The sequence below is a fragment of the Protopterus annectens genome, chromosome 1.part1 (genome assembly GCF_019279795.1).
Source record: "Protopterus annectens isolate FY-2018-M chromosome 1.part1, PAN1.0, whole genome shotgun sequence".
Classification (NCBI taxonomy): Eukaryota; Metazoa; Chordata; order Ceratodontiformes; family Protopteridae; genus Protopterus; species Protopterus annectens.
The window spans coordinates 1,372,547,746-1,372,574,683 of record NC_056726.1 but is presented as its reverse complement, the minus strand read 5'-3'; the positions used below and the strand labels follow the sequence as shown (position 1 = coordinate 1,372,574,683).

The 26,938-nt window shown below is 39.6% G+C and overlaps 1 protein-coding gene across 1 annotated transcript in view; it reads right to left on the bottom strand.

The window, feature by feature from the left end:
• The window catches only part of DCC (DCC netrin 1 receptor), a 2,283,601-nt gene that overhangs the window by 1,064,716 nt on the left and 1,191,947 nt on the right, over positions 1–26,938 (bottom strand). The window lies entirely within an intron of this gene.

The window sequence follows — 26,938 nt, the reverse complement described above, 5'->3', positions numbered from 1 at the left end:
TAAAATGTTGTTGAAATTGCTACATATTGTAAAATGAGGGAGCAGGTTCAAAGGGTTATGCACATAATTGAAGTGAAAATGAAAAAAAAAAACAAAAACAAAACAGGAACAGAAATATTATTGTAAAATTAAGTTATACTGTTTTTCAGAAAATCCAATGCAATGTCTCTAGTGTTAATCTTACTGTGGAATCAAAATAATTAAACATACTTAATACTCAAACTAGTATAAAAAAATCTCAACAAGAAAGTGTATCGTTAAAGCACATTCAAAAGTCAGTGCAGAGTCTATGACAATCTTATAATTTGTACAGTTCTTTTTTCTTTAAACAGTATACTACAAGCCAAGTTCGGTTCAGTTTGTCTACAAGAGCTGTGGCATTATTGCTATTTTATTTGGGCCACTAATTTTAAGGTAATCTGATGTCTACAGATGGCATGAAGGCAGACAAGAAGACAAACAGTTCAGCATACAACATAGATCATGCCAGAGTAAAAACAGTGACTGGTAATAATAGTTGAAACATACAAAAACTTTCATCATTAGCCTGATAATTTTTTAGTTAGCTTTAAAGCCAGCACTTATTAACTTATTAACTAACTTATTAGATTCTTAAACGCATCCTCCATATGCTGTTTCTTCTGCATAATGTATTTAAACTGTTCCTTACCAGGAGAATCCAGGGTATAAACACATTGTCTTATATGAATCACCTTAAAGCCCAATCTCTATACCCTGTCTCCTACAGGTCACCGAGACGTGATCTATGTCTGGCATATAAGCCATCCTTGGATCAAGTTCTGATGGACTTTTTGCACATCCACAAAATGAAAAGCATCAGGGCCTCTATATTCAAGGATTTCAATTTTGCTTGTGACATAAACAGGGCATGTTGGTGAAATAGATATGTCTCTCAGGGGATCCCTATGATCTGGAACAGGCTCCCCATCCTTGTGAAGCAGAGTCCATCCTTAACCCTATTTAACCAGAACCTTGAACAATTCACTCCAGCTCTGGCCCCCATGTCTCCTGTAGACAAAAGCAGATAGTAATGCCCAAACTAACACTCCCCCACATAGCTATAGAAACTTCCTAGCTAACATCCCCACTCCTAATAAACTTCCACGATTCACAGGGTACAGCTGGGTTGGATTGCATGACTAGGCTTATAAATGATCTGGTGGCTGCTAGCCTAGTATGTACCTATGATCCTACTGGCACTAAGTAATACAAGGAATTAGAAAGTGATCTTTCACCTATGAGTTACCAACTCTCAGCTCAATGAACTCTCAAATCAGAGACTAACTCAGCAGGAATTATGGGTTGGAATAATGGTTAAGGTGTTTATCTGACAAACACAAGGTGATTGTTTTAAGTCTTATCTTTGATAGAAATTGGCTACTCTTAAAATAGCCTGCAAGAGCAGCTAGCCCAGTACTTGCCCCTATGAACCAATGAAAATGTTAAAGCAAGTGTTTTTTGCAGTGGTCAAGTCCCCCTGCATCCCCCAACTCTCATAATTCTCATAATTATATACACAAACTCTACAGTGTCATAAACATAAGAAAAATGGAAAAGATCGTACACAGCACAGCACTATCATTGTCAGTGAGCACTTAGTAAGCACATCAGAAGTGATTTTCTAAGAAAAACAGCAATCAAGAGCTGAATTCAACCACAAAAAACTTAACATAATATTTAAAATAAAATAAAATATAAGGAAGCCAAATATGACAATATCATTAACATACCCATAACAGTTTTCTTCAAGATTATGTAATGAATGTCACAGTTTTGTAAAGCACTTCAATGCTACATTCCTTATTTTAACACAAAATGTCCAATATGCAATTCAATTATTTCCAGCGGATAATAAAATGGCAAATTTGTTTCTCTGTGTCCCAACTAACACTGATTAAGTATGATGTTTATTGTTAATACAGTTTATTTTTCTTTCAGCACCTAAGGATTGATTAAATATTAATACCTGGTTAGTGTCATTTTTAATCCTTAGTGCACATCCCTAAAATATTTCCAAAGATAACAACAGGATGAACTGTGATGATTGAGTAATATGGTCAGCCTGGACCTATATGAAATGCCATGGCACTTTAGAAAAGGCCTAGAATAATAAACTATATTTAAAAAAAATTCATCCCAAGAAATACGCAGATGGAAATAAATAGTGAGGACAATGCAATATCCTTGGAACTAGACAGAACCTACTGAAATTCTGCAGATGACATTTGTTTAAGGGTCTGAAGTACACTGCTTGTATCTCTTTCTGAATTATGTAATGTTGACTCTGAAGACAAGATGATGTACAAACCAGTTGTCATTATTTTTCTAAACTGAGTACAATTTAAGAAGAACATGAAGAAATGAATTGCAGTTGGGTGCCTTGATAGGTACTCACAATTTCTTAATGCACAGAAAAGCCAAGCTGCACTGATTCACCATTACGTGTTTTGCAGTCATGCTATGTACACTTAAAAGATAATTTTATTGTTAAGGGATCACATGTCTGGCACTTGTACACAGGATTAGGACTCTAAACGTTTAGTACTGCTTCCTGTTGCCAAGGGGGTGTGGCTTGGTTCTTCAGCTTCCATTTACCCTCTGTGTGACTCTGAGTAAGTCACTTAGCCAGACAGCATTTGTAGGTTCCCACTGAAGGGGATCAGTTATGCCCAGTGGACTTAACCTGCTTAACAGATGTATAAAGTAAAAAAGCTGGTTGGTTTGAACAATTGCTTATTTGAGTACCAGCAGGTACCTAGCAGACTACACACAGAAACATGCTCCCTCTCCACAAATACAAATTTGTACATCCTGCACAGGTATATACACATGGAAATATGCCTGCACAGTGTCAGTGTCTCATACACTCACACTTCATAGGTTCATAGGTAAGTTCTAGGCTATCTGCCCTTGCGGACCATTTTAAGCCTAGCCACTTTCCCTTTTGGTGCTTAAACCTATCACTTTTGGTGCAAGACTGGCCTTACCCATCCCATGGTTAATAATTATATACTGCCCCTAGTCAGAATAACTCGGATCATAGCAGAGATAATTTTTGGATACTATGTGTGGGATAAAGTATATAGGAACTAAGAAATACTTGCTGCTGGAAGCCAAACAGTCCAAAACCAAACCGTAGAAACTTCAAGTGTTGCTCAAGAAGTGCAATACAATCCAGTAAAAATGTAAAACACAGGTTTAATCCAAGAAATGCAGTACAATCCAGTAAGCATATAAGCACTTTCATTTTAAACCCTTTAAAGCTTCATCACATACAAGTTGTAACAGTTCTAGAGTCATTTAAATAAACTTCACTGGTCATGTGATTCTTTTAAAATTGAACTACATGCACTAATTTTAATAGCACAACAATTAAAACAGCATGTATACTAGGGCATGAATTTAATGATAATATATACTTTTTGGGGGATGTGTATAACAGGGGAATGTTGCTTTAAAATTTCAAAAGAATCTCATGACCAGTGAAATTTATTTAAATGGCTTTAGAACTGTTACAACTTGTATCTGATGAAGTTTTAAAAGGTTTAAAATGAAAGCGCTTATATGTTTACTGGATTGTATTGCATTTCTTGGATTAAACCTGTGTTTTACACTTTTACTGGATTGCATTGCACTTCTTGAGCAACACTTGAAGTGTCTACAGTTTGGTTTTGGACTGTTTGGCTTCCAGCAAGAAGTATTTCTTAGTTTGTGATTGTGGAACATTTTTTTTATAAAGTATTTAGGAGCTGCTTCTGTCCATTAGTAGTATGGGAGCATTCCTGAAGAAAATCTTTCTATTACCTATCCATAGCTCCAGGTTGTGCTTGAATATGGACAGGGATGAGATTTGTTTTACATGGATGGGGAGTCTGCTCTAGAGCAGCAGTATCCTCTGTGAGATACACCCACCACTCCAAACCATTCTCTTGATGTTACAGAACTTTAGATTGCTGAGCCAAATATTTTTGATGCCATTTGACTTGCTGATGTGCAGTAGGTCCATCAGTATTGGGTTGGGAGACACCTTATATGCCAGACACGTCACCTCTCACAGTATGAAGGATATTGATTATAGTGAGAGGGATTTAAGTCAGCCAATGTAGGACATAGTGCTTAGGCCATAAATCCTTTAGTAAAATATCTCATTGCACTACATACATGGGTCAGTAATTTAGCAGGTTGAAGTTGCTCTTTTCATCTTTTGCCAATTATATTGCTTTAAACTGCATGGGCATATGCAATTAAATTCCTGCACAACACAATTTGTGTACAGTTCTGCAAGAGAAATGACTAGTATATGCATCTATGAATCAGTAAATTAGGAAATGTAACATCTAGACTAGTACAAGAGCCTCATTAGCACAGTCCCCACCTCAGACTATCACATTTGTATGTACAGCCAATCCCTCATTGCTCAGTAGAGTAGAGCTGCGTACAGAGCACTGAGGAAGACTATGAACTGGCAGAGCCTTGTCTCAAATGTAAAGCTCCACATGTGGCTTTGCATACTACGCAAGTTGTCTATGAATTCTAACCCTTGATATATACGATATACTGAAACTCTTATTTCAATAAAGAAGACTCTGAAACCAGTTTTCTCAAATTATTTAACCAACAGCCAGAAATCTATGTTATTTTTTGCAGAGTGATTTAAAAACATATATTTTTTTTGGTGTATGTGTCTGTGTGCGTATATGAGTGCGTGTGTGTGTGTGTGTGTGTGTGTGTGTGTGTGTGTGTGTGTGTGTGTGTGTGTGTGTGTGTGTGTGTGTTTATATAGCTGCAAGACTATGGGGGTATTTCCATAATTTAACACTTCGGCAGTACAAAAGTGACATTTCTTTTGAGCTGCAGTTATCTTTGAATTGAACACAGTCTAGATAACAGGGTACATAAACCTTTACATGTCTGTAGAATGAGGTACCCTACCTCCCGTAGAAAACATTACTTTTGTGTACTGTTTGGAACTTGTCCTTTTTGACAGACTAATTTTACTAAGTCATCAGTAAATCTCTTTTTGGTGAAAAGGACCAACAGCAAAATCAAATGGATACACTTTATACCTAGCACTTCACTGCCAATTACAAAATAAAATGTTTTATGGCCATATCTAAAATCAGTGAATAATTCATTCTTTCTGAATAATCAAAACATTAGCAAATAATTATCTGCATGCCCATATATTTGTTTCATTAAGCAGATCATTTTTAAGACACTATCACTTGCCTGTTGAAATAGCCTCAGAAATAGTTCAGATCAAACTAATCAAATTCTCATAAAATGAGACAGAAAATTTCTGCTAAATGTTTCTGCACAGTAAATGTTGCAGATTTAATGGTCTCATGGACCACTTCATAAAACATTTCTTTAGATCTGCGCCCTACCCAGCCAGACCTTTACAACAGATGAATGAGTCATTTACATCTGGCAACCACAGTGAATCTTACACGTATCATCTTTATACCTATACCAGGAAAAGACTCACAGTTAGTATAGTACAGGTATATACCATTTATTAACGCTGTCAGAAAAGGGCAAGCTTAAATACTACCTGCCAACATGCATCATATATATCCTTCTTAGGTAATCCTTACAATTGAAAACAGTTACTGATAAGGTAACATGACTTACAGCACTATTTCATCATACACAAAAAAATCTCTTGACAATAAATTTCACCAAACAGGAAAAAAGTTAAGGCAGAGCTGTATCGTATATTAAAAATGCTCATTTGAATACTGTAAAAATTGAATTTCAACCAGGAGGAAGTATTCTCAAAAAAAATGTGTGTGTGTGTGTGTGTGTGTGTGTGTGTGTGTGTGTGTGTGTGTGTGTGTGTATATATATATATATATATATATATATATGTGTGTGTGTGTGTGTGTGTGTGTGTGTGTATATATATATATATATATATATATATATATATATATATATATATATATATAGGAGCCTACTTTTGTTCATCGAAAGTATACCCTACCGAAGCTGAAAACACTGACTCCTTTTAAGTGAAAGTGCTGTTTAACAAAACTGCACTTTTGCAAACTCCACATTGCCAAAAACAAAATCACCTACCAGATACACTAAAAACTGATTTTTGCAGGGGGGAAGCCCCCTGCTATCCTCACACCCCCACTAAATTTACTAACTCCAAGATCGCACTACAGTGAAAAAAAGGGTACATTTCCTTATCCTCACTGTACTGCAATCGACCCCATCAAACCTCCAACTGCTGTACACCTTCCGACTCCTGTTACAAATGTAATGGACAATTTAAAAACACCATACCTGCTGGTCAACACAATCCCAGAACTGTCAACCATTCTTTGGTCTCATTAAACAGCACTTTCTTTTAAATGGAGTCGTGTTTTCAGATTTGGTAGGGTGTACTTTGATGAAAGAAAGTAGACCCGTATATATATATATATATATATATATATATGAAATCTCTTTAAAAAAAGCAGACTTTACAGACAATATGGGGCACTCACTGACATGCACACCAGCATAGGTATTAAGAATAGCTTTGTTCCTTTCCTTGAGAAAAAGGTAGCTTTCAGAATGTATTTTGGAAATTTACTGAAACGGAATTATGAAAATAGCTGGATTACATAATTATTAAGATTTTGATTTATGCTTCTGCCTGTTTATGGCTTTGCTGTAGTCAGAAGTTAATGATGAAGGAAATGAAGCAGATGACAGCAAATGTGAAAACAAAGATGTGTGCAACAGGCTTAAAGCACAGTGCAAAACAGCTGGTTTGTAGGATTTCATAAAATCTCTCATAGATTTGTTATGCTCTAAAAGAAATTAAAGTGCCTCTAGATCTGGGGTATCTAAATCATCTTCTCAGGCAAGGTCAACTCATTTTTTCTTAGAAGGAATCTCAGAGTTCCCTGGGATTTTCAGTGCTTGCTGCTCAGCTTTATGAAAGCTAGCAATGTCGTGAGCCAGTTGGAATAAATCCATATCTTAAGATCTGGGTAATGGGTAGGATGAGTATTGTCCTTCTCTTGGACAAAACAAGCTAGTGGCCACCAATGTCGGCTTCAGTGTTTTGGATCCCAGTCTCTCTAAGGAGTTTCCATTAAAGGACATGGTTCATGACCAGGCATCAAGAACCTCAGTCCAGTCTCTAAGAACCTCTTTCTAACAGTAAATGGACAACATGCTCTCCTTTATTGAGTAGAATGCAGGTCTTTGCTGCACTGACCATTACAGAGATCTTCAAGCTGACAAAATTCACAGTGGTTGTGGTCCAAAAGGGCATGTCTAAAGACAATACCATCACAGTCTCCACAGGGATCTTGTCAGTGGCCTTAGCCAAAATTGATTCAAAGAACAGGCATGCAAAACTGCCTCTGTGGTCCCAGAGTCACTAGGTATATTCACCAGGTATAGAGAATCCCTCAGAACTGATCAGACTGTAATTGTGTTTCCATTGCATCTGACTCAGATATTTAATGAAGTGCCTGTAATTCAGGGGGAGGATATTGGTGGCCTTGGCTGATGTCACAGTGCTACTGGGACAGATGTGTTTGCCTTCTTTTGAGTGCCACAGCTTTGACAGATTCAGCTCTTCATCAGACTATCATCAGAGTAAATCTTGCACAAAGCAGATAGCCATCCACATAGTGCAGTGGGACTAAAGAAATAAAAATGCCTTATATAAAAACACTTATGCAAATGTATTTACCAAAGTTATCACAATTATGCATTTTCTGATATATCTTAGAATCAGTTTCACTATCTGACATTTACAAAATGCAAAATAAAGAAATAAAAGGTAATAAACATCTCCTCTATGAAGCACATATACGAAATTTCTGCAAACAGGTAGACATGTCAGACTGCTGACACTGTATAGCACATCATCCAACCATCCAAGGGACGGCTTGCACCTGTCACCCCTGGGATTCCAGATATTGGCTAAGGCTCTTGCCACCCCCATAGTGCCTTTTTTAGGCAAGGCTCAAATTCTAAACCTACCACCCTAGAAAACAAAAACGTGAAGAAACTAAGGGCAATGCTGCTCAATGCCAGAAGTCTAAATCTCAAAATGCACGCACTCGAGGCCCTTCTCAGTATGGAGAACATCGATGTCTGTGCTGTGACTGAAACCTGGTTCAAGGCTCCTGAGAGCACTCCGGCACTATCAGGTTTCATCTCATATCATGCGTTCCGGCCCCAAAACCCGGACCACACCACAAAAGGAGGGGGGGTATCCATATTCATCAAGGATACCCACACCTCCAGGTTGTTGGCTACACACAAAGCATCGGAAACCATCCGGGTGCAATTAACCATAGGCAAAACTGCTCTACAATTTTTAGCATGCTACAGGCCACCCTCTCAAACTCAGGAAACCCACACAGCCTTCCTGAAGACACTGGAGGGTATAAATGTATCACCAAACACCATCATATTGGGTGACGTCAACTACCCGAATATAGACTGGGAACATTACTTAAGCCCAAACTTTCTAGTCCAAAGGTTCCTGGAGTTCATAAATTCAAATGCCATGGAACAGCTAGTCACCGTCCCCACAAGAGGAGAAAATATACTAGATCTCATCATCACGAACATGGGGACAAAATGCTCCATACCGGAAGTATATCCCTCATTGGTGAGATCAGATCATAAACTAATCTCACTAGAAATCCACATCCCGCCTCCACCCCAAACAAAAAAGACCACAGTGAAGAACTTCTCTAAAGCAAACTTCACACTACTCAAGACAGGTGTGGTATCCTTCAAGGCCCCCGAGCCAATGGAAACTACAACCCAAGCTGCGGAAGCCCTTACAAATGCCTTCTATGAACACCTTCAGGACTGCATGGATCAGGCAATCCCAAATAAAACCAAGACTCTTTCCACCAAGGGCAAACGTCCAGTCTGGTGGACCCCAGCCATAAACAAACTTTACAATAAGAGGAGAAAGCTATTACATGATAGAGCAAAATCCCAAAAAGGGAAGGCATCTTTGATCAGCACTAGCAAGAAACTACGATCCCTCATAAAATCATCCAAGGCCAACTTTGAGAGAAAAATTGCCATAGATTCAAAAGACAATCATAAGGCCTTCTTCAGCTATGTCAGAAACCTGGGTGGAAACTCCCAGATATGTTCAGAATTAGTCCAAAATGATACAAAAATCACTGAACCCACAGACATTGCCAACATACTGGCAGACAGGTTCAGCGCAAACTTCACCCCCCTCTCCACCCCAAAAGGAGAGATAACTATCCCAACTGAGAGTAGCCTCCCAGACATCTCAAATGCACAGGTGAAAGCTGCTCTCTCTAAAGCTAAAAACACAGCATCAATGGGACTGGATGGGGTCCCCGGCTGTGTGCTACATGAACCCAATGAAGAACTAAACCCGCACATAAGGCAGCTGTTTAATTTTAGCCTCACCACAGGATATGTGCCCAAGGAGTGGCATACGGCAACTGTGGTCCCACTCCACAAAGGCAGTGCCTCTACGGACCCTGGTAATTACCGCCCCATAAGCTTAACAAGCCTGGTCTGCAAAGCTATGGAGAGGATCATAATGGAACTCATAAACAAGGACATAGGGGACGTGCAGACCTTGGACCCAACCCAGTTTGGCTTTGTCAAGGGCAGATCTTGCCTTTTGAACTTGGTCGACTTCTTCGAAACAGTCACCAAGGCCATTGATGAGGGATAGGCAGTCCATACAGCCTACCTTGACCTTGCAAAAGCTTTCGACACAATACCCCACTCGGGTATTATAGAGAAACTTACCAGCTTAAATGTAAACCCATATGTCACAAGATGGGTTGCAAACTGGCTAAAGGACAGAACCCACAGGGTTAGAGTTGCTGGAGCCATGTCAGACTCCAAGCCGGTTACAAGTGGAGTCCCACAGGGCTCAGTCCTTGGCCCCCTATTGTTCGGCATCTACTTCTCAGAAGTACAGGCAAACATAGGAGGACTATGGCTGACAAAGTTTGCGGATGACTGCAAACTGGGTGCCATAGTGGATAGTACATCGGACACAGACATCCTTCAGAAGGGTCTCATGGAAACTGATAGCTGGTGCCAGAGCCATGGCCTGAAGTTAAACGCAAAAAAGTGTATAGTCATACCCTTCGGGAAAAACAAGGTAACCCCAAGCTACCATATAGGTGGCAACCCACTAAGCACAGAAGAGGTTATCAGGGACCTGGGGACCCAGGTTGACAGTGGCCTCTCGTTTGACGCTCACGTTGCTAAAGTGGTTCGAAAGACCTTCTACATTGCCCACCTGATCAAGAAGGGATTCACATCCAGATCAAGTGAGGTCATTGTTCCCCTGTACTCTTCACTTATCAGACCAGTGATCAAGTACAATGCCCCATTCGGGATGTATCTCACCCGACACCTGCAGCAATTGGAGAGACCCCAAAAGTTCCTCACCAAAAGGATAAAGGGACTCCAAAACATGTCATATGCTGCCAGACTGAAGAAACTCCAACTCTATTCAGTTGCATACCGTCTGCTCAGAGGTGACCTGTGCCTGACATACAAGGCCATGACCAACCCGGAATTAATGGACATGCTCCACCTCAAAAAATCCAAATCCACCAAAACCACTAGAGCAAGAGACTTAAACCTTAGCATGGATATAAATAGGACGTGCTGGAGGGATAGATTTATCACCCAGAGACTTCCCATGCTGTGGAATAAAATCCCGGTCCATGTGAGGCAGAGCACCTCGCTGGCTCTGTTCAAGAGAAATCTTGACCGGTGGATGGGAGATCGTAGGTTTACCCCGGGAATCATCTCTGCGTCACTACTGGACAGAGGCACAACAAACTAATGGGCACAGTATTTCTAACATAAGGGGCGGCGTAAGCCACATAACGTTGGGCTAGGCTTATAAATGCCCTAGGGCAGTTAGCCTAGTATAAACCTATGAACCTATGAACCTATGACAAAAAGGACATGTAGAAGGCTTTGGCCAATGTCCCTCTTATGCCAGTGATGTCCTGATGCCTGAGAAGGAGGTATTCATCCAAAGCCAGGAAAAGAAAGGCAGAGCTCTGGAAGTCAGAACAGACTCCTGCAGGCAAGCATCTCAGATGTGAGTATGAAGAAGAGCACCTAAGGTTCCAGTAATATTTTCAGAAATCTCTAACATTCTATATCTATATCTGTAGCTATATCTTTATCTATATCTATATCTATCTATGAAGATATGCTATTTTTAATCAAATGGACTAAACGTATGCATCTAGTTGATTGATATGTTTGGCTGACACAAACAGATGGTCAACAGGTGTGTCAGATTGGCAATCCTCAGGTAGAGGTACTTGCCCATTCTCCAGGGATTGTGAGATGTCAGGGTTATCATAGATAATTAGCAAGGGCTGCAGAGGCAGCAACTGTTTCAGGGGCCCACCCCCACAAAAAAAAAAAAAATACATGCTTTTGGTTTTGCCTACTCTGAGGTTGATCCTTGGAGCATTAACCTCAAAGCATTAGCAGTAGCTATTGATGTTCCACTTTTTGAGGGTTTTATATAGATGTTACATCAATAATTCTTCCATTCAGTCTAAAGTACTACACCCTTAAATATAATGATCTGTATATACACATATACGCACACATACACACACACACACACACACACACACACACACACACACACATATATATATATATATATATATATATATATATATATATGTATACACACACACACACACATATATATATATATATATATATATATATATATATATATATATATATATATATATATATATATCTATATATATATATATATATATATATATATATTTATTCATATATATATATATATATATATATATATATATATATATAGAGAGAGAGAGAGAGGGAGATATGTATGTATAGTGCAGCAAATATAAAACATTATCTCTCTCTCTCTCTGTCTCTCTCTAGATATATATATATATATATATATATATATATATATATATATATATATACATAGTAGCATAGCTGGGGCAGAGTGAGAAGGGAAACTTCCCTGGGAGCAAAATGTTGGGGCCATGGTCAGTTGATCATGATGGCTTTTAAAACCTGGTATTGCACTACCTGAGTGCTGTAGCACTCCACGTGTGGTCTAAACTGTAGCAACTGCTTTTTTTATTTTACTGAGCCTTGTAGCACTCTGTGTAGGCAGGGTATAAACTGTAGAAACTGTCTGATACATTTATGGCAAACAGTTTGCTACAGTTTAAAAGTAGACATTTTTTAATGAAATAAGGAGAGTTGAGAGCAGGAATAAGAATGGGACCTGAATGGCTGGGGCAGGAGAGGGGGTGGCATGTCATGCACCTGGCCACCTGGATAGTGTGCCAGTAGAAGGAACGCCTACTTTTTTTCTCCACTTTAATGGAAGAGTTGGTGTGTGGGGCGGGGGGTAGATCTAACTGTAATAAGCCAAGAGTTGATTTTTTTTTTCTGCTCATCACTTGAACAGCTGAGGGTGTGAGGCACTGGTTCATTAGTATATCTATCTACTTATCTATATATACAGACTGATATATATAGTATCCATTCAATAACTACATGTCAGAATACAGCTGCATGAAAAACATGATCTATGTTTAGTTAAATAGAACTTTAGTCTCCATGCCTCTAAACCATTAATCCTCAACTCAATCAGCTATTACACTGTTGAAGGGAGGGGGGGTTGGGGGTGTCATCATATAGGCAACTTTTTGATTTTTGGCACTTTCATCAGCATCCCAGCAATACGCTCTTTTTCTATTTTACTGTCTAACTTCTTCACTGGTGGTGACTTCAGCACTTGCAACACTGCCAGGTTTGTCTATACCCTCTTGTCTACACAGCCACCGTCCTTCTCATGCAACAACAGGGTTTGCATTCTACTGCTTGAGTGGTCACTACTACATTCTCCAGGCACATCATGAGCAAGGTCCATCATCAGAGCCATGGTGAAAGATAATTGGGATTACCTTCCTGCCCCATCCTCCCTGTCTGCAGCATTAGTCAGACAACCTGGTTGATAAGCTTGTCTCACCTGAGCTTTAGTCATGTTTTATCCTTCTAGACCACTAATGCAGGCAAAACAGGATCATTTATTATTTTTTTACTACAGACATGTCAAAGCTACCATCAAGACATTATAATTTTCTATTCAAGCAGGAGAACATCTAGTCAACCTTATCCTTCACTCTGCTGCATATTAAAAATATAAGAATCCTCTGAACAAATGTAACATTACATGCAGATGACAGCTTTGTCTTGTTATGAGACCCTAAAATTAAATCCCTTCACCTAAGCATCAGTCTCAATTCCTTTCTGAACTATAAGTAACTACAGTTTATATCAGCAATGAACAGTACAACTACAACATCACTGCCACTACTATGGATATCCCCACCACAAAATATCTTGGACTATATCAGCATTATGGAGAATATTCAAGATTTAATCACATGAACTCACAAAACATGGAGAAGCCCTGAACACCAAAAGGATAATGTACAGCCTATAGACCTAACAAGACATATGTAGAAGGAATCCAGGTGCCAGTTCAGCTCACCAGGACAGCTCATGTGTGGTCTATGCATTTACTCAGTTATAAAAGTGAAACAAAAAATGGAAGGAAAAAAGAAAGGGTCTTAAAATGTATTTTCCTATAGCAAATGCATTTACTGCTGTACAAAAGAAAAACATAGAAACATTCCGCAGCAGAAACAATGGTAAAATTGACACAACAAACCACAGACATAATTTTGTCTAAGAAACTGTGACTCCGGTAGTGAGGAAAGGTGCAATATATTTCATGTGACATATGGTAAGTACATCTGGCCAGTTGTTAAGGGCCAATTAAACTCAAGGGTTACAGGACTGCACAGTATATAATCAAGGTCATTGTGCAAATATTTCTGTATTTTCCTAATGACATTTTAGCAGAGCAAATACTCAAATCAGTTATCAGTACATAAGAACTACTCTGCATGGATTTGCCTACCTGAAATTATTTGTATTAAAATGTGAAGATCTCTATAAATTTCACCTGCTGCTTTAAGTCGTAAAGTGCTAAAATGATTAAGAGCCATGAATGTACAGAAGTAAATCACAATGTATTCCAGAGGTATAAGATTGTCCATTCTGACAGTAGATGCTTTTGTTTGTTTGTTTATTATACTACGAGCACATGGATGGAAATTCCCATACTTCATGAAAGCAGTTTACCCTTCAGCTCCACATTTCCAGAAAATACAGTACCATCTCAGGACAACTGACAAAAGCATATTGCCATCTGTTTAACTGTTTAGATTATTCATTGAAAAGGCTACAAGTGAAAGAGACAACTCCTTTTGTACTCCTGTGTCATATATATATATATATATATATATATATATATATATATAGCTCTCTCTCTCTCTCTATATATATATATATATATATATATATATATATATATGTGTGTGTGTCATTTTAGCGCTTTTGAGTTTTCTTCATACAGACTGTTTCAAAAATAGTGGTATAAAAAATATCTACTAGAAGCACATTCAGTCCCATAAATAATGTAAAACACTGACCTAAATTTAAATTCCTCACATCTAAACTAGATCTTGAAGGACTTAGGTCCTCCTAGATAACTTTCAGCAGACTACTGCTACCTGTTATCTATACGTCTGGGTCACTACATGACCTGGGAGAGTCATAATGTTAGTATCCATTTCAAGTAATGGCACTATCAATAGCCTTGCAGAACTAAGCTGCCATTATCAATGGAGACTGTAAACTAATGTTACCGGAGCTGAAATAGGATGAGGGGCAACTGAGAGAGAGACAGTTAGCAAAGTTATAGTCAAATACAAGTGCAAATGATCCCAAATCATGAAAAGAACCAAACAATTTAAAGAAAAAGACATGGAATCCCCTACTCAATGTCTTCACCATTGCAGTTAGACTACAGAACTGGACACCCCATTTATCCTAAATCACATAAAGAAACAAAAAATAGAGTCACCACTTTAGTATATGCACCTGTCCAACTATATTGCAGAACTGGACAACTTTGTCACTTCACTGTCCCATACTAGCTGAAACTCTTAAGGGAGGTACAGCTTATAATGTTTATTACAAAAGCTGTAAGTCTTCTCTAATTAAAAAAATACAAACATAAATGACATTGTCATCCCGATCTTCAATATTTGCCTTCTTTCTTTGGACCTTTATCACTTACAAGCAAAGTGCTATTCTAAAATACTCTGGATCTGTGCAAAGATTAATGTCCCCCAATCCTTAGCCTGCTGTTTACTCTATTTGTCTTATGCCTAGTGTTCTTCATTTTGTAACATCTTTATTTAACTATGGATTTAGGATGCCAGTTTTTATCTGTGTTTGAATGAAATGCAGTGTATTATTTTAAATTCCAGTGGTGCAGCTTTACAGTGGAATGAGTGGTGGTCTGTCATATTTTACTCAGCTAAAATCTTTGACTCTATGATAAGACATTACCACATCAAAGCATCAAAGACATACTCCTTGGTTGCCTCATTTTTATGCACGTTAGTGTTGAAATCATCAGTTAAATCAAAATCAGTCTGCAGAAATTAAACACAACCCAAGCATAATGATTCTTCAAACAATAAAATTATAATGTGCAGAAGAAGTCATTATTAGTTCATTTCTAATCATGACAGTAATTGCACAGTGTCACTGAAATCAATCTGATAAACGTCTGAAGGATAAAGCTATTCTAATGTAAATGGTGCAAAATTCAATTAATGCAGCAATGGAATGTATAATGTTCATAATAAATGTTCCCTTCTCATACAGAATAGTTTTTCCCAAGCACAGTACTTATTTTCAGCAATCATCTTTAAGTGCCAGACATTAAACAATAAATTCTATTTTCTACTTATTATTTTATAACATTCAAGAAACACATACCATGTTCAGCAATATGTTACAAGTTTTCCCATCATAGAATTGATAAAAAAGGTTCTTCAGCATGGTTTGTAAACTAAAACTGTTTACCCATTATACATTGTCTAGACTACAATAATGTGCAAGTTGCAAGACACAAAGTGGGGGATAGAAAGTTTTGAAATCTCACGCCTTTCAAAAACCCCATAATGCTGCTACACCAAGGAATTAAAATTCGCTTTAGTACATAGAACAGATGGAGGCACATGATTATTAAAATGAAGTTATGTACTCACCATAACATTCCATCTGTGTTGTCTGTTTTTATTTTTCCTCAGCCTACAGGTTTGGATCTGATCCTTGGATCCGACTCAGCCACTGTTTCACAACTCATGGATACTACAAGTTCTAGAGCTCCTCCCTTACCCATAATGCTGTAGTCCCCCTCATTCTCCAAATCTTATTTGCAGCTCCTCGTTATATGACACAATGAAAAAAATTTACTTTACTATGGAAAGTCACTCTCTAAATCTCAAACAGAAAGATTGTGGTGCTTATAGTCCTCTCCTACTGTTCCAAAAGACATCAAAGAAATAGGGTAGGGGGCTAAAAGGAGGGGGAATTGAGGAAGAATGAAAATGGACAACACAGATGGAATGTTATGGTGAGTACATAACTTCTTTACCTGATGTTACCAATTTTCATTCATTCCTCAACAAATGAGGCAGAGTCCGCACCTATCTGAATCCAGGGTGGACTCTAAAGAAGGATATTCCTGAGTACTGTTGAGCCAAAGGCTTATTTTCCCCTTGAGACCAGATCCAACTTGTAATGAGTAATAAATGTATGAGGATTAGCCCAAATTGCAGCCACACAAATATCGTCCATGGAAGTCCTGGATAAAAAAGCTGATGAAGCTACCATGGACCTGGTTGAATGAGCTCTTAAGGGCTTTGGCAAGACCAGACCACAACAGACAAAGGAAATGCAATCAGTCATCCATTTTGATCAAATTACTTTCAGAACTAGTTGACCCAATCTGGTTTCTGTAAAAGATGCAAATAATCGATCTGATTTACTAAATTTCTCAGATCTGTATAGATAAAAACGTAATTGTCTGTGAATATCTAATAAGTGCAAAATGTATTCACCTTTGTTCGAAAAGTTTGGAAAGAATGCAGGAAGGCTTATAGTTTGATTAATGTTAGATCCTGACAACACCTTAAGAACGATTGATTCTTAAGGACACCATATCCTTATGAAAAATTAAATAGGGAGGCTTAGAAGATAAAACTTGAAGTTATGAAACTCTTCCTGCCAATGTTATGTCTATGAGAAATATAGTTTTCCAAGTCAGATATTGCAATTCACATTCTGCAGCTGGTACAAAGGGTCTCTGAGTTAGGGCCTGTAACATTAAATTCAAATCTCACTGTGGAGTAGGGTCCTTAAAGGGTGGTTTGAGCAGAGAGGTTCCTTACATAAAGTCCTTACAAAGACCTGAGGAAGCCAAGGTAAAATGATCAACTCCAATATGCAAATTGGAGATGGCAGTTAACTGAGCCTTGACCAATAGAGGGACTAGCCCTGTCATTAGAAATAGAAGCCAGGAATTCAAGAATTTTATGTACTGTTGCTGGAAAGGGGTCCATGTCTTGTTGTGCCCAAAGGAGAAATCTTTTCCATTTTTTCTTATAAATCTTCCTAGTGGAAGCTTTGTGGGAAGATAAAAGACTGTGATGCACTGGAAAAGATAGCTTTGGTTGTCTGGCTATCAATGGAATTGGAGAAACTCCGTGGTCAGCTTTAGGTCTGAGATGTCTAGGCGAGTTATATCTGTTGGGTGAGACAGGAAGTCTGGAACTGGATCCAGAACACAAGGCAGGTAAACTAGATGATGCCAAAATCAAAACCAAATCTCTCGAGGCCCATAAAGGCAATGAGGATGACTTTGGTCTTCAATTGGGAAGTGCATGGATGACCCTGTGATATTTGATCTGAGTGAATCCACCACCAAAGGTACTTTTTGCAGGCCTGAGTTATACTGATCTTGTTGGACATAGGTTGATGTAAAATGGGCCACTTCGTTGCTAATGTTCCCTGGAGAATTCTCATATGGAATCTTGGTAGTTGAAGTAGAAATATTGCAGTGGACATTGATCCCAGGGTCTGTAATATCTTTTGGGCTGGCAGCAATGAGTTCTGGATTATCCATTTGAGTTGAAAATGAATGGTTTGAACTCTTGGCAAGGGAAGTGACGATGTCATTGATATCATGTTGAAAATGGTCCCTATAAGTTATAATGTCTGAGATGGATGAAGTTGAGTTGTGGTTGATTTTAATGCCTAGTGTTTTGCTGCTATCAGCAGATTCTTGGTTGAAGTGGTTAGGAGTCAGTTGTTTAGGTACAGAAATACTTGGAATCCCTGCAGTTTGAAATTAACTGCTACTACTGCTATGCACTTGGTGAATACCCTGGGGCCATGGTTAGGCCAAAAGGCAGTACTTTGAATTGATAGAGACTGGCAACCAGCTGGAAGCACAGACATCTTCTGGATCATCTGTTCATTTTTATGTGATAATACATGTCCTGGAGATCTATTGAGCATATTTAGTCATCCTTGTGCAGGAAGGGAAAAATGGACTGAACTGTGACCATCCAAAACTTGGAACACTGAACTGACTTGTTCAGATTGTTGAGATCTAAGACTGTTTTGTTTGACACTGAAAAGAAGCTGAGTAAGGTCCGGATCCCTTCTGCTCTGGGCGGTGCCTCTTGGATGACTCTTTTTTTTCTAACAGCTTTTGTATTTCCAAAGCTGCTCATTTCCTCTGTCTGGATGGAATGTCAGGAATTTTTTTCTGGATCATTGGTGGAAGGGAAACGGAAATTATACAGCCTGTGGAAATAATCCTCTGCATCCAAGTATCTTTTTTATGTCTAGCCAGGTTCTCTCGTGCAGGGATAAGCAACCCCCAACTACTTCTAGAGGACCTTCTTTCAAGTGCGTTGATAGATCATGTCAGAGATAGAATCTCTGGAGCCTTGGCTCTCCACTTGGATCATGGAATGGATCCTGGGATTTTCTGAAGTACATCTTTTGACTACCTCATTGATTCCAGGAAAAGGTTCTTTGAGCGGTTGAAAAACATATGGCCACAGCACACATGGTCTTACCATATTTCTTGCACTTGGAAAGTGTGTCTTTCATCACGGGGCTGGATAACAAACTTGAAGGGCTCCACAATATCACACAGACATACCCAGGCATGTCTCCTGATGGAAATGTCTGAAGCCGATGCTCTTGAAGATCCTTCAGCTGCATGTGAAATGAGCCTCATAGATGAGTTTTAATTTGGCTGAAGGGTTGATAACTGTGAAGCAATAGAAGACTCTGCCTCAGAACTACCAGTCCCTGAGAGGGACTTTGAGAGTTCTTTGATCAAATCTCTCTGTAATCTGGTAAAGTGTGACAAGTAACTCAGAAATCTCACTGCAAAGGCCGCTGATGCATATACACCTTTCCCAAACCTGTCCAGCATCCTAGACTCCTGGTTAGGGGGATGAACAGAAGAACTTTGTTTTGCAAGTTCTATTTTGGTGACTGCCACCAATACCATAGCATCCACTGGTATTCCTTTGTTTCAAAATTCCCTTTCCTTCGGTAGTACCAGGATCCTATCTGACCTCTTGAGGATCAGCTCTACAGAATCTCGTTCCTTCCACGCCTGCAGAAAGATCAAATCGATGAGCTCATCAGTGGGTGGAGTCACCCAGGAAATACTTGGACAAGTACCAAATGCTTCCAGGAATACCAATTCCTCTTGACAAGGGTTGCCAGCAGACCAATCACCTATCTGTTTTAGGATTTATAAAATGTCTCCAAGTGAGACATTGTCAGGTTGTGAACTTGGGGACCCTTCTTCTTCATCAAAATCAGTATATTCTCTGACTGACTCCTGAGGGGAGTCCATGTGCCTCCTCTTGCATTTCCTCTTCCTAGGGACTTCTTTGCTGGGATGTTCCGGAGAAGTATTGGAAGAGATAATTATGCCCTGTGGGGTCACCTAAAGACTTTGTGCTGGTTGCCTCTGTGAAGCAGAATGCGGAAGCTCATGACTCAAAGACTTCTGAGAACCAGATGAAAGATCCAAGAGGGGAGGAGCCATCCAATCTCTAGGAAAGAGTACTCTCTCTACCTCCTCAAGGCAGAATGTCCTGGGAGAAGGAAACCATTGGCACTGAGAAGGCATACTTCAGAACCGACTGCTAACTCCAACCTGAAGACACTACACCCAAGGCAGGAGTTGGAATACAGCTATCGAATGTTAAGGCTCCAAAGGGCAGAGATGACTCCAACAACTTTGGAGTTGACTCTCACCACCTTAGACCCAACAATGATGCTTGGAGGTCTGAGAGCCATCTGGCTCTGACACACGTGGATCTGGTGCACTCAGAGAAGACACTGGATCTGAAGATAGAGGCATCTTTGGATCCAAAACAGATGGCACCAGGAAACTCAGATCCAATGGCTCCAAAACTGAAGGACAGATTGGAGAAGAAGCCAAAATTGGTGGGGTTGTACGATTAACCCTAGCTCTCTAATACTGCTCTTAGCTCCATTAACCTAGTACTCCAAAATCCATTTTCTTACACAGATCTCAATATCTGTAGTTCCCTTGGCCTTTTTTCCCTTTACTGCTAGTATAATATCTAAAAGCAATGGCCATTTCTCAGGATATGATCTAAATACCTGCTTATGACATGACTAAATGTATTGTATAACTAACTATGGCTCTATGCATTAGCAATATTTATTCTACTTTATTATGATTCTAAATTTTATCCACCATGCATTATATTTCTTTAAGTAATACCACGTTTTATATATTGGCATTAGCCATTTACTTTCTCTTATTATATTTTGTCAACTGCCTTCTCTCTGCATTATGTAATTTTTTACATTTGGAGCTTTACTCCCTGGGTCTCCATTGAAAATGGACTCATGGTCCAGTTGGACATTCCCGGTAAACAAATGTAAAATAAAATAAAGGTCTCTGGAGCCATGGGGGTAGTAGCTGAGAAAACGTCCATCTGAATTTGTGTCAAAAGAAACTTCCTCATCATTCTGTCCACATCCACTTGTGTGAGACTTCTGGATGAATGGGAAGAGGCTGTGGAGGGGGTTCAGCATCTTTCCAGGAAGGATGACGGGAGCCAAGAGGGTACTGGATCCAGGGAAGATGCATACCTTTTTAGAAAAAGCACACTTGAGAGCTGCAATGACCATGTCTGTTCACAATGGCAGCAAACAAGATCTAGAGAATGAAGGGAACTACAGCATTATGGGTAAGGTTGAAGCTCAATAGCTTGCAGTATCCATGAGCTGTGAAACAGCAGCCGAGTCAGATCCAAGGATCAGATGCGAACCCTTATTTTGAGGAATGAATGAAAATTAACAACATCAGATTCATTGTTAAAAGATATCTTTTTCAGGGTAGCCCAAGAAATCCTAGAATATATTTCTAATGGCTTGTGACAGTGATGCACCCCCCCCCCAAAAAAAAAAAGAAATCCTATGGGAACAGAGATCATTACATAGCAATAACAGTGGTACTAGGCAAATGAATCAATCAACACCATCCCTGTTCCTACCATCAGTTTACTGATGTTTCCTGCTGCTTGGGACTTGCCTAAGTGTAATATGTAGATCAAATAAAAAAAAAGTGAAAATTGAATTCATCACACTCAGTTGGATAAGAAGAGCAAAATAAATAAAAGAACATAGGGCAATTTTTCTTCATTGTCTGCAAACAATGAGAGCCATCCCTCGTCTACTGTAATCACTTATTTGTTCCTTGTAATAGTGGGACAGCATGGTCATGGGGAGGTAGAAAAATCATTACTCAGGTAGGCACAGAGTGTGTGTGTGTGTGTGTGTGTGTGTGTGTGTGTGTGTGTGTGTGTGTGTGTGTGTGTGTGTGTGTGTGTGTGTGTGTGTGTGTGTGTGTGTGTGTGTGTGTGTGTGTGTGTGTGTGTGTGTGTGTGTGTGTGTGTGTGTGTGTGTGTGTGTGTGTGTGTGTGTGTGTGTGTGTGTGTGTATGTGGGTGTGTGTGTCTGTGTGTTTTCAACTTTAGCATTCATGCTCATAGTCCCAAAGGGGTGCATGTGCACTGCCGCTTTTCCAAGGACATGTCACCTGCCTCCATGACTGTTGCAACCCTTCAACCCCTTCAAATGCCCTACTCACCTTGTAGGCATGTCTTCTGTTTGCATTTTTCAGTTTTTGCTAGCCATCATAAGTAGAACTGTTAACCAAGTCGCCCTGATCCTGCCCCCAAGAATATAATGAGTAGGCATTGCCAAGTCACTCTTGACACTCTCCCACACAACTGCTCCAGAAAGAGGGCAATAGTCAAACTATAGACCCGGGTCATGGTTGGAAATTTATCCAAATGCACCACAGAGCTGGTGTGTACATGCATGAAGTAGTATTAATGGTTGAAAGTAGCATTTGCATTCAATATAAAACATTTTTCCTTTTTCCATTCAATTAATTTTATTGCAAATGCTTTGTAATGGTAAATATGCATTGCAAATGCCTTGTAACGGTAAACACATCCTTTCATATTTAGAATAATATTATTAATAGATCTGCTAAGGAAGCCATTTAAAGTTCCATGCCTCATTTACATTGTGACTTCTCAAGTAGCAGATTTTATTAAGCTGTCAGCATAATTGTGACTTCATAGGTCATAGCCAGCAAACTCAAACTAATGATTAGCTATGAAAAAGATAAATCAGTTATAGAGTTCTTCTGCCTTCATTGCAATATCATTTTTAACTTTTAGTTTACAAAAAAAAGAGCACACAGAGCAAGATAAGATAAAAATTCTGATTTAAAGAGAACATAGGCTCATTTAGAAGAATATTAGCATTCTTTATCTGCCTCTCTCCTTCCCTCTTTAAACCTCTCTTTCATTTTCTTTCATAACCTAACAGCTATTGAATACATTCCTCCATCATTAACTAATTAATGGAGTTAATGAAATTGTGATCTTTTCCAATCAGATTTATTAATGTGATTGACAGAATACTTTATAAGAATCTTTCTGTTTCTAATCTGCATTGGATCTGATACTCTCAAAAGGGTATTTACGATCTCAGTAAAAGTCTATTTATTTTTACCTGTTGCTGAATCATAGTTAAAACTTAATCATAGAAAAAGGTGGAAAGTGTATCCAAACATTGATATCAGAAAATGTTGAAGCCTGGGAATAGGGGACCAGAAAGGCATATAGATAACAATGAGTGTTTTTTGCAACTCCATTTTGTCACACAGCAGCATTATCCAAATAGGTCCATGACATGGACTTTATGTCATACGTGTTGCACTGCAAAGAATAATTCACTTACACAGCTACATTTCAGTCAACTTAGTACTGCTGTCCTACACATTGTGCTGGGTCAGAATTAGCAGCTGCTAGAGATCTTCTTTTGCTAAAAGTATGCCATTTTAATTAGTTTTCCTGAAGTCCTAGATGATGTATTGTAATACCTTACAAGTGCTACCTAGGGCTGTTTGACTGAAAAAGGATGCAGTGGATTAGTGCTCTTATCTAAAAACAAAAAACGGCCAAGGCTAATGGTACAAACAGTCAATTTAATACAGTTCAGTAAGCGCTTTCGTGGGTACAAATGCTCCCACTTCTTCTGACTGAATTACAAAGTTAATAAAACACTTTTAAATAGGAATCTACAAAAGCACATGACGGTCAGCTGAATAATGATATCCAATAAGGCTTAAATAACAATTAAAAAAGCCATAAAAAAAGCCATAGCTCAAATAAATAAACATTTAAAAACATAACCAGATATAAATATAAAAATAAATATACAAAATACATATAAAAAATACATACTCCAAACAGGTTTGTACTACTTTATGCCCTAAGGGTGGATGAAATCATCTCTTCAAATTCGTTTACTTTAAAATGCAGGCTATAGAGCATGCATCATTTAACCCAGGGTATTTAAAAGCATCTAGTTTAAGCTGCCAATACATCTCACGTTTTTCCAGCTATAAGGAAAATGGGCCTCAACACATAGACCTCACACTCAGAGTGTCAAACAGTCACAGCCCTCAAGGCCAAACACAATGCCAGACACACTAGTCATTGGTGACTCCATAGTCAGACACACTGACGTCCCGCTCACCAGACTGAGTAAGGAGAGAGTTACAGTAAGCTGCCTGTCGGGCGCTAGAATCCACCACATAATGCAAGCACTCAGGTCTCTCAACAGCAGGTACAAATACGACTCAGTCATTGTCCACGCTGGTGTAAACGACCTGAGACGTACCTCCTTGGACTACATGAAAAGAGACATTGAGGAGCTCTCTGATTATGTAGCCCAGGCAGGTATGACCCTGACCTTGAGCAGTATCCTACCTTCACCAAGAATGATGCCACAATACAGAGATAAGATGATCAGCTTTAACAATTGGCTTAAACTCTGGTGTCATTCAAAGGGGATCCAATGTCTGTCTGCCTGGGATGACATGCTGGACAAGCCACGCTGCTTAGCAAGGGACGGCTTGCACCTGTCACCTCTGGGATTCCGGATATTGGCAAAGGCTCTTGCCACCTCCATAGTGCCTTTTTAGGCAAGGCTCAAATTCTAAACCTACCACCCTAGAACACAAAAAAGGAAAAAAACTAAGGGTAATGCTGCTCAATGCCAGAAGTCTAAATCTCAAAATGCACGCACTCGAGGCCCTTCTCAGTATGGAGAACATCGATGTCTGTGCTGTGACAGAAACCTGGTTCAAGGCTCCTGAGAGCACCCCAGCACTAACAGGTTTTACCTCATATCATGCGTTCTGGCCCCAAAATCCGGACAATACCAAGAAAGGAGGGGGGGTATCCATATTCATCAAGGACACCCACACCTCAAGACTGGTGGCAACGCACGATGCATCAGAGACCATCCAGGTGCAATTAACCATAGGCAAGACTGCTCTGCAAATTGTAGCATGTTACAGGCCACCCTCACAAACTCAGGAACCTCACATGGCTTTCCTGAAAACACTGGAGGGGATAAATGTATCTCCAAACACCATCATACTAGGTGACTTCAATTACCCTAATATAGACTGGGAACACTACTCAAGCCCAAACACCCTAGCCCAAAAGTTCCTGGAATTCATAAACTCAAATGCCATGGAACAACTAGTCACCATCCCCACAAGAGGAGAAAACATACTTGATCTCATCATCACGAACATGGGAGCACAATGTTCAACACCGGAAGTATACCCCTCACTGGTGAGATCAGATCACAAACTAATCTTGCTGGAGGTCCTCATCCTGCCCCCACCTGAAACAAAAAAGACCACAGTAAAAAACTTCTCGAAAGCCGACTTCACACTTCTAAAGACTAGTGTGGTCTCCTTTAAGGCCCCCGAGCCGGTGGAAAACAGTACTCAAGCCGCTGAATCACTTACAAATGCCTTCTACCAGCACCTGCAGGACTGCATGGATAAGACAATCCCAAGCAAAACAAAGACTCTTTGTACCAAGGGCAAGCATCCAGTCTGGTGGACCCCAGCCATAAACAAACTCTACAACAAAAGGAGGAAGCTACTACAAGATAGAGCAAAATCCTTAAAAGGTAAGACACCTTTGATCACTATAAGTAAAAACTAAGAGCTCTCATAAAATCATCCAAAGCAAATTTTGAGAGAAAAATAGCTAAAGACTCAAAAGACAATCATAAGGCCTTCTTTAGCTATGTTAGAAACCTGGGAGGAAACTCCCAGATATGCTCAGAACTAGTTCAAAATGATGTGAAGATTACTGATCCTACAGACATTGCCAACATACTGGCTGACAGGTTCAGTGCAAACTTCTCCCCCTCCCCAAAAGGAGAGATATCTATACCAAATGGTTGCAGCCCCCCAAACATCTCTAACGCCCAAGTGAGAACTGCTCTCTCCAAAGCAAAAAACACAGCATCCATGGGACCTGATGGTGTCCCAGGCTGTGTGCTCCACCAACTCAACGAGGAATTAAACCCACAGCTAGGACAGCTGTTTAATCATAGTCTCACCTCTGGATACGTACCCAGGGAGTAGCGCACTGCGACTGTGGTCCCACTTCACAAAGGCGGTGCCTCCACCGACCCTGGAAATTACCGGCCCATTAGCTTGACAAGCCTTATCTGCAAAGCCATGGAGAGGATCATAATGGACCTCATAAATAAAGACATAGGGAATTTGCAGACTTTGGATCCAACCCAGTTTGGCTTTGTCAAAGGCAGATCATGCCTTTTAAACTTGGTTGACTTTTTCGAAACAGTCACCAAAGCCATTGATGAGGGAAAGGCAGTCCATACAGCCTACCTCGATCTGGCAAAGGCCTTCGATACAATACCCCACTCGGGTATCACTGAAAAACTCATCAGCTTAAATGTTAACCCATACATCACAAGATGGGTTGCAAACTGGCTGAGTGACAGAACCCACAGGGTCAGAGTTGCTGGCGCCATGTCAGACTCAAAGCCTGTCACAAGTGGTGTCCCACAGGGCTCAGTCCTGGGCCCACTCTTGTTTGGCATCTACTTTTCTGAATTACAAGCAAACACAGGAGGGTTATGGCTGACAAAGTTTGCAGATGACTGCAAACTGGGCGCCAGAGTCGAAAACACATCTGACACAGATATCCTTCAGAAGGGTCTCACAGAAACGGATAACTGGTGCCAGAGCCATGGCCTAAAGTTAAATGCCAAAAAATGCATAGTCATACCCTTCGGGAAAAACAAGGTTACCCCTAGCTACCATATAGGTGGTAATCCTCTGAGCACAGAAGAAGTTATCAGGGACCTGGGGACCCAGGTTGACAGTAGCCTGTCATTCGACACCCATGTAGCTAAAGTAGTCAGGAAGACCTTCTACATTGCCCACCTTATCATGAAGGGATTCACATCTAGATCAAGGGAGG